Raw genomic sequence first — 13647 nt, forward strand, 5'->3', positions numbered from 1 at the left:
ACAGTTCCAGTGAACCTTATGTGTAGTGTCAGCAATGCAAGTGTTAATGGCAGGGAAGATTGATTTAGAGCCATGAATTAGGACAATTTTATACACTTCATTAAAAATGCCATGGTGTGACTCAAAGTGTGCTGTCTCCACATTTTAACAGACATTCAGATATATTTCGGTCAGCAGGCTGCATTGTAGAATAAGGTCAATTGTGTCTTTTAAAGTCTGACCTTAAAAGTTACACACTGCTTACTTTAAGGAGGAATGGAATTCTTGTAGCCATTGCACACATCAATCACAGCAATGTGTGCAATAATTGTTGGCTTGAGATTTCCTACTGAAGAGACTATCAGAATAGGAATGTATTTGTGCGGCATACATTTTTCATAAATTTACTGTATATGCCTACAAGGCAGTCTGTAGTGGTTTAAGTAGCTCACACCATCTTCTCAAGATCCAGCCAAGGTGGAACAAGACCTGAAGGTAACAATCTAGAAGAAATTAGTTTGCTAGAAGAGATACTGTAGTTTTTGCCATCTCCTAAGATATTAAAAGTAATAGAAGTCTGAATAAGATAATAAGCTTACCAAGAAACTACTTGAGTTTTACTGCAGCAAACGAAAGGTCACTTGGAAGAAGAACCCCTCAGGCTACGTTCGCAACCGTATTGTCGGTCCAACTGCTGTCCATGGAAATAAGGACCACATGGACTACACTAGGATCAATATTTTTCGCAGACTAAATGTTAGCTTGAAAAAAGTTGTGGCATCAACTAATTTCTTTTGTATTTCAGATTAGATTCACTAATTCAAGTCTATGGATGCACACAAAAATTGGGTACCTTATGGATCAACCGTATAACATCTGATATTGATGGCTACAATTCAAAACATAGGAAACTGCATTTGTTCATTTTATTGTCCACTGATGTATAAAGACAGATACCATACAGAAGTCTGTGTTATATGTACATAACAATTCAGATGAAAAATTGTACGTTTTTTTCTAAAGATGGTACAAATTTTTTTATACACTCATTTTAACTTGGCCTCAAATGTATAAAAATACAGTATATGATGGCCATAGATGTTCTCCAGGTGGAACAAAAGGGTAATTTACAGATTTGCAGCAGTAAACAGTCTGGCAATGAAATACAGAGGAATATTGTAAGCCTCGTGTCTGGGCTGCAGTCCCTAATTGAACCCATACTCATGTATTTTATCAGCTGCACCAGAACATAGCTGCCACATCTGGCAACAGAAAGAGATAAAGGGCAAACATCCATACTTTGATCCCACACTAATGCTTTATCAGGGCTTTTTTAGCATTACAACAGTGTTTGATGAACAGACCAAATATTTTTTAGGTGAGTAATTTTTCACGATTTTCCTGCCTGCTTCATAATGTTTTGCACAGCACATTAGTTTCTCCTTACATCACATAGTCTGTTCTCCGAAGAATTACTGTGCTTAGTTGCCTTCAGTCCAGCTTTACTTCTATACCACTTTTCATTATTAAAGCCATGTTTACACTGGCATCAAGGCTTCCATTTGTAACAGAAGCCAAGATGCTCCACCGGATCTCTTGTTCAAAGCATAACACCAATGTTTGGCAGACTTCATTCACTTATAATGGGGTTTGTCCACTTCTGCTGTTGTTACCCTATTTTTGTTGGGATGAATATTGCAGCTATTTTTCTGTCAAAACTACAGAGGCTGCCAAATGGAGGCCAACTCCGGAGATTCCCTGCTGCTTCTCGACACCCCCTGCAGCTGTTTTATATATTTGGAGCCCAGTTCATGCCTTGGATATGTCATACTGGTCATGTTGGTTAAGACTGGAGAGGACATGTTGTCTTGTATTGTACTATATATAATACAATGGTACTTTAGTTGTGAAAAAGGAACATTTTGTTTCACAACCAGTGCAAAATCTTCTTTAGCTGTGAATAATGCATAGAGCCAGCAGCAGAGATTAAGTAGTGTCGGATTGAGAGAAGTCATTGAAGCAAGTCAAGAATCTGGTAGGAGACAATATCCAGAATAGGGCCAGCCTGATACAGCATCTAACGTGACTATCCTGTTTTAGCCAAACATTTGATGGACCTGCAGGATGGATTGAAGTAGTAATCACTAGGGTTGAGCGAAACGGGTCGATCATTTTCAAAAGTCGCCGACTTTTGGCTAAGTCGGCGTCTCATGAAACCCGATCCGACCCCTGTGCTTGTCGGCCATGCGGTACGCGACTTTCGCGCCAAAGTCGCGTTTCAATGACGCGAAAAGCGCCATTTCTCAGCCAATGAAGGTGAACGCAGAGTGTGGGCAGCGTGATGACATAGATCCTGGTCCCCACCATCTTAGAGAAGGGCATTGCAGTGATTGGCTTGCTGTCTGCGGCGTCACAGGGGCTATAAAGGGGCGTTCCCGCCGACCGCCATCTTACTGCTGCTGATCTGAGCTTAGGGACAGGTTGCTGCCGCTTCATCAGAAGCAGGGAGAGCGTTAGGCAGGGTCCACTAACCACCAAACCGCTTGTGCTGCAGCGATTTCCACTGTCCAACACCACCTTCGGTGTGCAGGAACAGTGGAAGCTATTTTTTTTTTTTTTTCCCCTCAGCGCTGTAGCTCATTGGGCTGCCCTAGAAGGCTCCGTGATAGCTGTATTGCTGTGTGTACGCCACTGTGGAAACCAACTGCTTTTTTCAAAGCACATATCCTCTTGTTCCTTCCTTTCTGCACAGCTATCTTTTTTGTTTGTCCACACTTTTTATTTAATTTGTGCATCAGTCCACTCCTATTGCTGCCTGCCATACCTGGCTTACATTACTGCAGGGAGATAGTAATTGTAGGACAGTTTTTTTTTTTTTTTTGTTTTTTTTTTGTGGGAGATTAAGATTGGCATTTCTGCTACAGTGCCATCCCTGTGTGTGCCATCTCTCACTGAGTGGGCCATAGAAAGCCTATTTATTTTTTCCGTGATTTGTGTTCTAAAATCTACCTCAACACAGAAACACTACATCAATCAGTGGGAGAAAAATATTGGCCTCAGTCAGGGCTTGTGTGCCACTGCTGTGTGTGCGCTATCTCTCATTCAGTGGGCTATAGCAAGCCTATATTTTTTTTTTTTTTTTTTTTTTAATATTATTTGGTTTCAAAAGTCTCCCTGAAAAAAAAAAAAAACCTAAAAAAAACAGTGGGAGAGTAATATTGCCCTTTCAGCTTGTGTGCCAGTCTTGACTCCTGGGTGTGCCACCTCTCTCCCTCTCATTCAGTGGGCCATAGAAAGCCTATTTATTTTTTTTTTTAAATATTATTGGGTTTCTAAAGTCTCCCTGAAAAAAACAAAAAATACATAAAAAAACAGTGGGAGAGTAATATTGCCCTTTCAGCTTGTGTGCCAGTCTTGACTCCTGGGTGTGCCACCTCTCTCCCTTTCATTCAGTGGGCCATAGAAAGCCTATTTATTTTTTCCGTGATTTGTGTTCTAAATTCTACCTCAACACAAAAACACTACATCAATCAGTGGGAGAAAAATATTGGCCTCAGTCAGGGCTTGTGTGCCACTGCTGTGTGTGCTATCTCTCATTCAGTGGGCTATAGCAAGCCTATTTTTTTTTTTTTTTTTTTTTTTTAATATTATTTGGTTTCTAAAGTCTCCCTGAAAAAAAAAAAAAACCTAAAAAAACAGTGGGAGAGTAATATTGCCCTTTCAGCTTGTGTGCCAGTCTTGACTCCTGGGTGTGCCACCTCTCTCCCTCTCATTCAGTGGGCCATAGAAAGCCTATTTATTTTTTTTTTTAAATATTATTGGGTTTCTAAAGTCTCCCTGAAAAAACAAAAAATACATAAAAAAACAGTGGGAGAGTAATATTGCCCTTTCAGCTTGTGTGCCAGTCTTGACTCCTGGGTGTGCCACCTCTCTCCCTTTCATTCAGTGGGCCATAGAAAGCCTATTTTTTTTTTTTTTAATATTATTTGGTTTCTAATTCTCCCTGAAAAAAAAAAAAAAACCTAAAAAAACAGTGGGAGAGTAATATTGCCCTTTCAGCTTGTGTGCCAGTCTTGACTCCTGGGTGTGCCACCTCTCTCCCTCTCATTCAGTGGGCCATAGAAAGCCTATTTATTTTTTTTTTTAAATATTATTGGGTTTCTAAAGTCTCCCTGAAAAAACAAAAAATACATAAAAAAACAGTGGGAGAGTAATATTGCCCTTTCAGCTTGTGTGCCAGTCTTGACTCCTGGGTGTGCCACCTCTCTCCCTTTCATTCAGTGGGCCATAGAAAGCCTATTTTTTTTTTTTTTAATATTATTTGGTTTCTAATTCTCCCTGAAAAAAAAAAAAAAACCTAAAAAAACAGTGGGAGAGTAATATTGCCCTTTCAGCTTGTGTGCCAGTCTTGACTCCTGGGTGTGCCACCTCTCTCCCTCTCATTCAGTGGGCCATAGAAAGCCTATTTATTTATTTTTTTAAATATTATTGGGTTTCTAAAGTCTCCCTGAAAAAACAAAAAATACATAAAAAAACAGTGGGAGAGTAATATTGCCCTTTCAGCTTGTGTGCCAGTCTTGACTCCTGGGTGTGCCACCTCTCTCCCTTTCATTCAGTGGGCCATAGAAAGCCTATTTTTTTTTTTTTTAATATTATTTGGTTTCTAATTCTCCCTGAAAAAAAAAAAAAAACCTAAAAAAACAGTGGGAGAGTAATATTGCCCTTTCAGCTTGTGTGCCAGTCTTGACTCCTGGGTGTGCCACCTCTCTCCCTCTCATTCAGTGGGCCATAGAAAGCCTATTTATTTTTTTTTTTAAATATTATTGGGTTTCTAAAGTCTCCCTGAAAAAACAAAAAATACATAAAAAAACAGTGGGAGAGTAATATTGCCCTTTCAGCTTGTGTGCCAGTCTTGACTCCTGGGTGTGCCACCTCTCTCCCTTTCATTCAGTGGGCCATAGAAAGCCTATTTTTTTTTTTTTTAATATTATTTGGTTTCTAATTCTCCCTGAAAAAAAAAAAAAAACCTAAAAAAACAGTGGGAGAGTAATATTGCCCTTTCAGCTTGTGTGCCAGTCTTGACTCCTGGGTGTGCCACCTCTCTCCCTCTCATTCAGTGGGCCATAGAAAGCCTATTTATTTTTTTTTTTAAATATTATTGGGTTTCTAAAGTCTCCCTGAAAAAACAAAAAATACATAAAAAAACAGTGGGAGAGTAATATTGCCCTTTCAGCTTGTGTGCCAGTCTTGACTCCTGGGTGTGCCACCTCTCTCCCTTTCATTCAGTGGGCCATAGAAAGCCTATTTTTATTTTTTTTAATATTATTTGGTTTCTAATTCTCCCTGAAAAAAAAAAAAAAACCTAAAAAAACAGTGGGAGAGTAATATTGCCCTTTCAGCTTGTGTGCCAGTCTTGACTCCTGGGTGTGCCACCTCTCTCCCTCTCATTCAGTGGGCCATAGAAAGCCTTTTTTTTTTTTGGTTTTTTTAATATTATTTGGTTTCTAAAGTCTCCCTGAAAAAAACAAAAAAAACATAAAAAAACAGTGGGAGAGTAATATTGCCCTTTCAGCTTGTGTGCCAGTCTTGACTCCTGGGTGTGCCACCTCTCTCCCTTTCATTCAGTGGGCCATAGAAAGCCTATTTTTTTTTTTTTTAATATTATTTGGTTTCTAATTCTCCCTGAAAAAAAAAAAAAAACCTAAAAAAACAGTGGGAGAGTAATATTGCCCTTTCAGCTTGTGTGCCAGTCTTGACTCCTGGGTGTGCCACCTCTCTCCCTCTCATTCAGTGGGCCATAGAAAGCCTTTTTTTTTTTTGGTTTTTTTAATATTATTTGGTTTCTAAAGTCTCCCTGAAAAAAACAAAAAAAACATAAAAAACAGTGGGAGAGTAATATTGCCCTTTCAGCTTGTGCGCCAGTCTTGACTCCTGGTTGTGCCACCTCTCTCTCTCTAATTGTGGGCCATAGAAAGCCTTTTTTTTTTTTTTTTTTAATATTATTTGGTTTCTAAAGTCTCCCTGAGAAAAAAAAATAAATAAATTAGGTGGGAGATTAATATTGACATTAGTGCTTGAGTGACAGTCCTGCGTGTGTGTCATCTCTGTGATTTTGTGCCACAGAAAACAGAGTGTGTAACATTGTGCCTGATTTTCCTTGTGGTCTCACCAACCTGTTAAGGGATATTGAAATCATACTGAAGTTATAGCTCACCGTGTAAGTTGTTTGATAGCAACAAATAAAGTTACTTTGGTTAAGATTTTAAAACAATGAGGAAGTCTGGTGCAAGAGGTCGTCGTGGGCGTTCATTGTCAGCTGGTAATGATGGTAGTGGTAGTGGAGCATCAGGTGGTCGTGGGGATAAAAATATTCCACCTAAGTCTGGAGCTGTGGAGCCAGTTTCGTCGTCAGGCTACACAAGGCCTCGAACGCTCTCTTTTCTGGGAGTAGGAAAACCGCTTTTAAAGGCGGAGCAGCAACAGCAAGTTTTGGCTTACATTGCAGACTCAGCCTCTAGCTCTTTTGCCTCCTCTTCCGAAACTGGTAAATGTAAAAGCAGCGCGTCGCTTGTGGATGTTCACGGTCAGGGACAAGTCGCTTCCTTGTCCTCCTCAGCAAAAACTACAACAAGAGAGAAGGATGCAGCAGGCGACACAACGGGTCACTCCATGGAGCTCTTTACACATACCGTCCCTGGCTTAGAAAGTGAAACATTTAACAGGCCATGCCCATTACAAGTATATTCTGACATGGAGTGCACTGATGCACAGCCACAGCCAGAGTACTATGCTGCTCCTTTGACTCAGACCACCACATTGCCCTCTCAGGGTACAGATCCACAATCAGACCCTGATGAGACTATGTTGCCCCGCCACGAACGCTATACCACCGACCGACACAGTGACACAGACGAAGTTGCACACGAGCTCGAAGAGGAGGTAATAGATGACCCAGTTATTGACCCCGATTGGCAGCCATTGGGGGAACAGGGTGCAGGCGGCAGTAGTTCAGAAGCGGAGGTGGAGGAGGGGCCGCAGCAGGCATCAACATCGCAACAGGTTCCATCTGCCGGGCCCGTATCTGGACCAAAACGCGTGTCAAAGCCAAAACCTGTTGGAGCACAGCGTTGCCATCCGGTTAAAGCTCAGTCTGCAATCCCTGAAAAGGGATCAGAGTCTAGGAAGAGTGCAGTCTGGCATTTTTTTAAACAACATCCAACTGATCAGCGCAAAGTCATCTGTCAAAAATGTTCAACTAGCTTAAGCAGAGGTCAGAATCTGAAAAGTCTAAATACTAGTTGCATGCATAGACACTTAACCACCATGCATTCTCAAGCCTGGACTAACTACCAAACGTCCCTCAAGGTTGTAGCACCCTCGGCCAATGAAGCTAGTCAGCAACGCAACATCCCTTCCGTCACTGTAAGGCCACCATTTTCCGCACCACCGGCAGTATCTGTGCAGGTTTCTTTGCCAGCCAAAAGCAGTCAGGGTCAGGGAATCACCAGTTTTGTAGGAGGAAATATTGCATGTAGGGCACCGGCGGAAACAATACCGTCTCCAACCGTCTCTCAGTCTGCCATGTCCACCGGCACACCCGAAAGTTCCACGATCTACAGCTCTCCAGTCCAGCTCACCCTACATGAGACTCTGGTTAGAAAAAGGAAGTACTTATCCTCGCATCCGCGTACACAGGGTTTTAACGCCCACATAGCTAGACTAATCTCGTTAGAGATGATGCCCTACCGGTTAGTTGAAAGCGAAGCTTTCAAAGCCCTGATGGAGTACGCTGAACCACGATACGAGCTACCCAGTCGACACTTTTTTTCCAGAAAAGCCATCCCAGCCCTGCACCAGCATGTTAAACAGCGCATCGTCCATGCACTCAGGCAATCTGTGAGTACAAAGGTGCACCTGACTACAGATGCATGGACCAGTAGGCATGGCCAGGGACGTTATGTGTCCATCACGGCACACTGGGTGAATGTGGTGGATGCAGGGTCCACAGGCGACATCAATTTAGGGACAGTTGTGCCTAGCCCACGGTCTAGGAAACAGTTGGCTGTAGGCGTTCGCACCCCCTCCTCCTCCTCCTCGTCCTCCTGCAGAAGCTACAGCTCTTCCACAGAACGCAGTCGGCCAACCACTCCATCGGCAGATGACACTGTTGCACACCAGTTGTCCCATTATGGGCCAGCTACTGCCAAGCGTCAGCAGGCTGTATTGGCTATGAAGTGTTTGGGCGACAACAGACACACCGCGGAAGTTCTGTCCGAGTTCTTGCAACAAGAAACGCAGTCGTGGCTGGGCACAGTAGATCTTGAGGCAGGCAAGGTAGTGAGTGATAACGGAAGGAATTTCATGGCTGCCATCTCCCTTTCCCAACTGAAACACATTCCTTGCCTGGCTCACACCTTAAACCTGGTGGTGCAGTGCTTATTGAAAACTTATCCTGGGTTCTCCGACCTGCTCCTCAAAGTGCGTGCACTTTGCTCACATATCCGACGTTCGCCTGTACACGCCAGCCGTATGCAAACCTATCAGCGGTCTTTGAACCTTCCCCAGCATCGCCTAATCATAGACGTTGCAACAAGGTGGAACTCAACACTGCACATGCTTCAGAGACTGTGCGAACAGAGGCGTGCTGTTATTTATTTGTGGGAGGATACACGGGCAGGCAGTAGGATGGCAGACATGGAGTTGTCAGGTGTGCAGTGGTCGAAGATACAAGACATGTGTCAAGTCCTTCAGTGTTTTGAGGAATGCACACGGCTGGTTAGTGCAGACAACGCCGTAATAAGCATGAGCATCCCCCTAATGCGTCTGCTGATGCAAAGTTTGACGCACATAAAGGAGCAGGCGTCTGCACCAGAGGAAGAGGGAAGCCTTGATGACAGTCAGCCATTGTCTGGTCAGGGCAGTGTACAGGACGAGGTAGCGGGCGAAGAGGAGGTGGAGGACGAGGAGGATGATGGGGATGAGTATATTTTTAATGCGGAAACTTTCACGGGGGCACAGGAAATTGGTTGCGTGTCACGGCCGGGTTCTGGTTTTTTGAGGGACACAAGTGACGTAGATTTGCCTGCAACTGCCCCTCAACCAATCACAACCGGAGATTTGACAACTGGAACTTTGGCCCACATGGCGGATTATGCCTTACGTATCCTAAAAAGGGACACACGCATTACGAAAATGATGAACGATGACGATTACTGGTTGGCCTGCCTCCTTGATCCACGCTATAAAGGCAAATTGCAAAATATTATGCCACATGAGAACTTGGAACTAATATTAGCAACCAAACAATCAACTCTTGTTGACCGTTTGCTTCAGGCATTCCCAGCACACAGCGCACGTGATCGTTCTCACACGAGCTCCAGGGGGCAGCAGACTAGGAGTGTTAGGGGTGCACACATCAGAAGTGGCGTTGGACAGAGGGGTTTTCTGACCAGGTTGTGGAGTGATTTTGCTATGACCGCAGACAGGACAGGTACTGCTGCATCAATTGAAAGTGACAGGAGACAACATTTGTCCAGTATGGTTACTAACTATTTTTCATCCCTTATCGATGTTCTCCCTCAACCGTCATTCCCATTTGATTACTGGGCCTCCAAATTAGACACCTGGCCAGAATTGGCAGAATATGCATTGCAGGAGCTTGCTTGCCCGGCAGCAAGTGTCCTATCAGAAAGAGTATTCAGTGCTGCAGGGTCAATATTAACCGAAAAAAGGACTCGTCTGGCTACCCAAAATGTTGACGATCTAACATTCATTAAAATGAACCACAACTGGATTTCAAAATCTTTTGCCCCACCTTGCCCGGCCGACACCTAGCTTTCCTATGAAAAGCTCTTGCCTGTGAATTACTTTTCTAATGTCTAATTTGCTGCTGCAGATTGTACAGCATACGACATGTTTACACCTCCCTAAATGGCCAAACTCCCCACACGGGGCCGTGGTATCGCGACTTGGCGCAAGCACCCGTGAGACTGCTGTTTGTCTGAAGAGGTGGGTGTGCTCGCTTTTGGTTGACGGCATTGCTACTGGGTCCCTCATAGTACAATGTAGTGTCTCTGGCGGTGGTGGTGCGCACCCAACGTCAGACACACCGTTGTAACATGAGTGGCCCTGGGGCGGTCCCGCCGGCCTCAAGAGAGTTCCCCCCTACCCCAGCTCAAACTGGGCTCTACTACGTGCAAAATTATGTCGCACAGCTCCACCAATCTTTAGTCTATTCGCTGACATCATTCAATGTCTGGCACTGACAATACAAATTTGTAGACATCTATGATGCAACTTAAAGTAGTCTGTGTCTGTGTCCTATATTGGCACCATTAAATAGTTACTGCCAAATTACTATGTCAGAAACACAGCAGATGAGCCCACCCCTGTACCTAAGTATGCCATCTTTTTTTTTGTTTTGGTTGTTTTGCGAGACATTAACATCTATTTATATTTTGGGAGTACTGGGACAGACACTCCTTGCACTACTCCTCCACTCAGCACCAAGCTGCCTGCCCGTGTATCCATGTAACCGCTGTAAAACTGCCATGAGCCTATTGTTTGTTATTTTAGGCCTTTGATAGCCTGTCTGTGGTCCCTACTTTAAATACTCCTCCACTCACCACCAAGCTGCCTGTGTATCCATGTAACCGCTGTAAAACTGCCATGAGCCTATTGTTTGTTATTTTAGGCCTTTGATAGCCTGTCTGCGGTCCCTACTTTAAATACTCCTCCACTCACCACCAAGCTGCCTGTGTATCCATGTAACCGCTGTAAAACTGCCATGAGCCTATTGTTTGTTATTTTAGGCCTTTGATAGCCTGTCTGCGGTCCCTACTTTAAATACTCCTCCACTCACCACCAAGCTGCCTGTGTATCCATGTAACCGCTGTAAAACTGCCATGAGCCTATTGTTTGTTATTTTAGGCCTTTGATAGCCTGTCTGCGGTCCCTACTTTAAATACTCCTCCACTCATCACCAGCTGCCTGCCCGTGTATCCATGTAACCGCTGTAAAACTGCCATGAGCCTATTGTTTGTTATGTTAGGCCTTTGATAGCCTGTCTGCGGTCCCTACTTTAAATACTCCTCCACTCACCACCACCAAGCTGCCTGCCCGTGTATCCATGTAACCGCTGTGAAACTGCCATGAGCCTATTGTTTTTTTATGTTAGGCCTTTGATAGCCTGTCTGCGGTCCCTACTTTAAATACTCCTCCACTCACCACCACCAAGCTGCCTGCCCGTGTATCCATGTAACCGCTGTAAAACTGCCATGAGCCTATTGTTTGTTATTTTAGGCCTTTGATAGCCTGTCTGCGGTCCCTACTTTAAATACTCCTCCACTCACCACCAAGCTGCCTGTGTATCCATGTAACCGCTGTAAAACTGCCATGAGCCTACTGTTTGTTATTTTAGGCCTTTGATAGCCTGTCTGCGGTCCCTACTTTAAATACTCCTCCACTCATCACCAGCTGCCTGCCCGTGTATCCATGTAACCGCTGTAAAACTGCCATGAGCCTATTGTTTGTTATTTTAGGCCTTTGATAGCCTGTCTGTGGTCCCTACTTTAAATACTCCTCCACTCACCACCAAGCTGCCTGTGTATCCATGTAACCGCTGTAAAACTGCCATGAGCCTATTGTTTGTTATTTTAGGCCTTTGATAGCCTGTCTGCGGTCCCTACTTTAAATACTCCTCCACTCACCACCAAGCTGCCTGTGTATCCATGTAACCGCTGTAAAACTGCCATGAGCCTATTGTTTGTTATTTTAGGCCTTTGATAGCCTGTCTGCGGTCCCTACTTTAAATACTCCTCCACTCACCACCAAGCTGCCTGTGTATCCATGTAACCGCTGTAAAACTGCCATGAGCCTATTGTTTGTTATTTTAGGCCTTTGATAGCCTGTCTGCGGTCCCTACTTTAAATACTCCTCCACTCATCACCAGCTGCCTGCCCGTGTATCCATGTAACCGCTGTAAAACTGCCATGAGCCTATTGTTTGTTATTTTAGGCCTTTGAAGCCTTTCTGCGCTCCCTCCTTCCACTAGTCCTCCACTGACCAGACCACTGCTGCCCGTGTACCCCTGGAACCAATTTTAAAGTGCCTACAGCCAGCCCATTTTATTGTGTTAGGCCTTCGAAGCCTGTCTGCGGTCCATACTTCCACTAGGCCTCCACTGACCAGACCACTGCTGCCCGTGTACCCCTGGAACCAATTTTAAAGTGCCTACAGCCAGCCCATTTTATTGTGTTAGGCCTTCGAAGCCTGTCTGCGGTCCATACTTCCACTAGGCCTCCACTGACCAGACCACTGCTGCCCGTGTACCCCTGGAACCAATTTTAAAGTGCCTACAGCCAGCCCATTTTATTGTGTTAGGCCTTCGAAGCCTGTCTGCGGTCCCTCCTTCCACTAGGCCTCCACTGACCAGACCACTGCTGCCCGTGTACCCCTGGAACCAATTTTAAAGTGCCTACAGCCAGCCCATTTTATTGTGTTAGGCCTTCGAAGCCTGTCTGCGGTCCATACTTTAAATACTCCTCCACTCACCACCAAGCTGCCTGCCCGTGTATCCATGTAACCGCTGTAAAACTGCCATGAGCCTATTGTTTGTTATGTTAGGCCTTTGATAGCCTGTCTGCGGTCCCTACTTTAAATACTCCTCCACTCACCACCACCAAGCTGCCTGCCCGTGTATCCATGTAACCGCTGTAAAACTGCCATGAGCCTATTGTTTGTTATGTTAGGCCTTTGATAGCCTGTCTGCGGTCCTTACTTTAAATACTCCTCCACTCACCACCTAGCTGCCTGTGTATCCATGTAACCGATGTAAAACTGCCATGACTGCCTACTGTTTGTTATTTTAGGCCTTTGATAGCCTGTCTGCGGCCCCTACTTGCAATACTCCTCCACTGACCACAATGCTGCCTGGAGTGCCTGCCTGTGTATCCATGTAACCGATGTAAAACTGCCATGACTGCCTACTGTTTGTTATTTTAGGCCTTTGATAGCCTGTCTGCGGCCCCTACTTGCAATACTCCTCCACTGAGCACAATGCTGCCTGGAGTGCCTGCCTGTGTATCCATGTAACCGATGTAAAACTGCCATGACTGCCTACTGTTTGTTATTTTAGGCCTTTGATAGCCTGTCTGCAGCCCCTACTTGCAATACTCCTCCACTGACCACACCAATGCTGCCCGTGTACCCCTGGAACCTATTTAAAAGTTCATAGAGCCTAGTTATATATTTTATTTACTATTAATAAGGCCATGATGGACTACGCTGTACCACGCTACAAGCTAACCAGTCGACACTTCTTTTGCGAGAAAAGCCATCCCAACCCTCCACCAGCATGTAGAAGACCGCATTGTCCATGCACTCTGGCAATCTGTGAGTACAAAGGTGCACCTGACAACAGACGCATGGACCTGTAGGCATGGCCACGGAAGATTACGTGTCCATTACGGCGCAATGGGTTAATGTGGTGGATGCATGGTCCACAGGGGACAGCCTACTAAGTCTGTCTGCAGTCCCTAATTCAAATTGTCCTCCACTGTCTAAATCGGAACTTCCACCTTCTGGCTTTCGGCCTATAGTATCAGAAATTAAACTGCATTTGGCCTTCAACTTTGGTTAGGGCCTACTAACGGCTTCTGCCCCTCCCTG

Source organism: Ranitomeya variabilis, chromosome 1 (assembly GCF_051348905.1).
Source record: "Ranitomeya variabilis isolate aRanVar5 chromosome 1, aRanVar5.hap1, whole genome shotgun sequence".
In the NCBI taxonomy this organism is placed as follows: Eukaryota; Metazoa; Chordata; class Amphibia; order Anura; family Dendrobatidae; genus Ranitomeya; species Ranitomeya variabilis.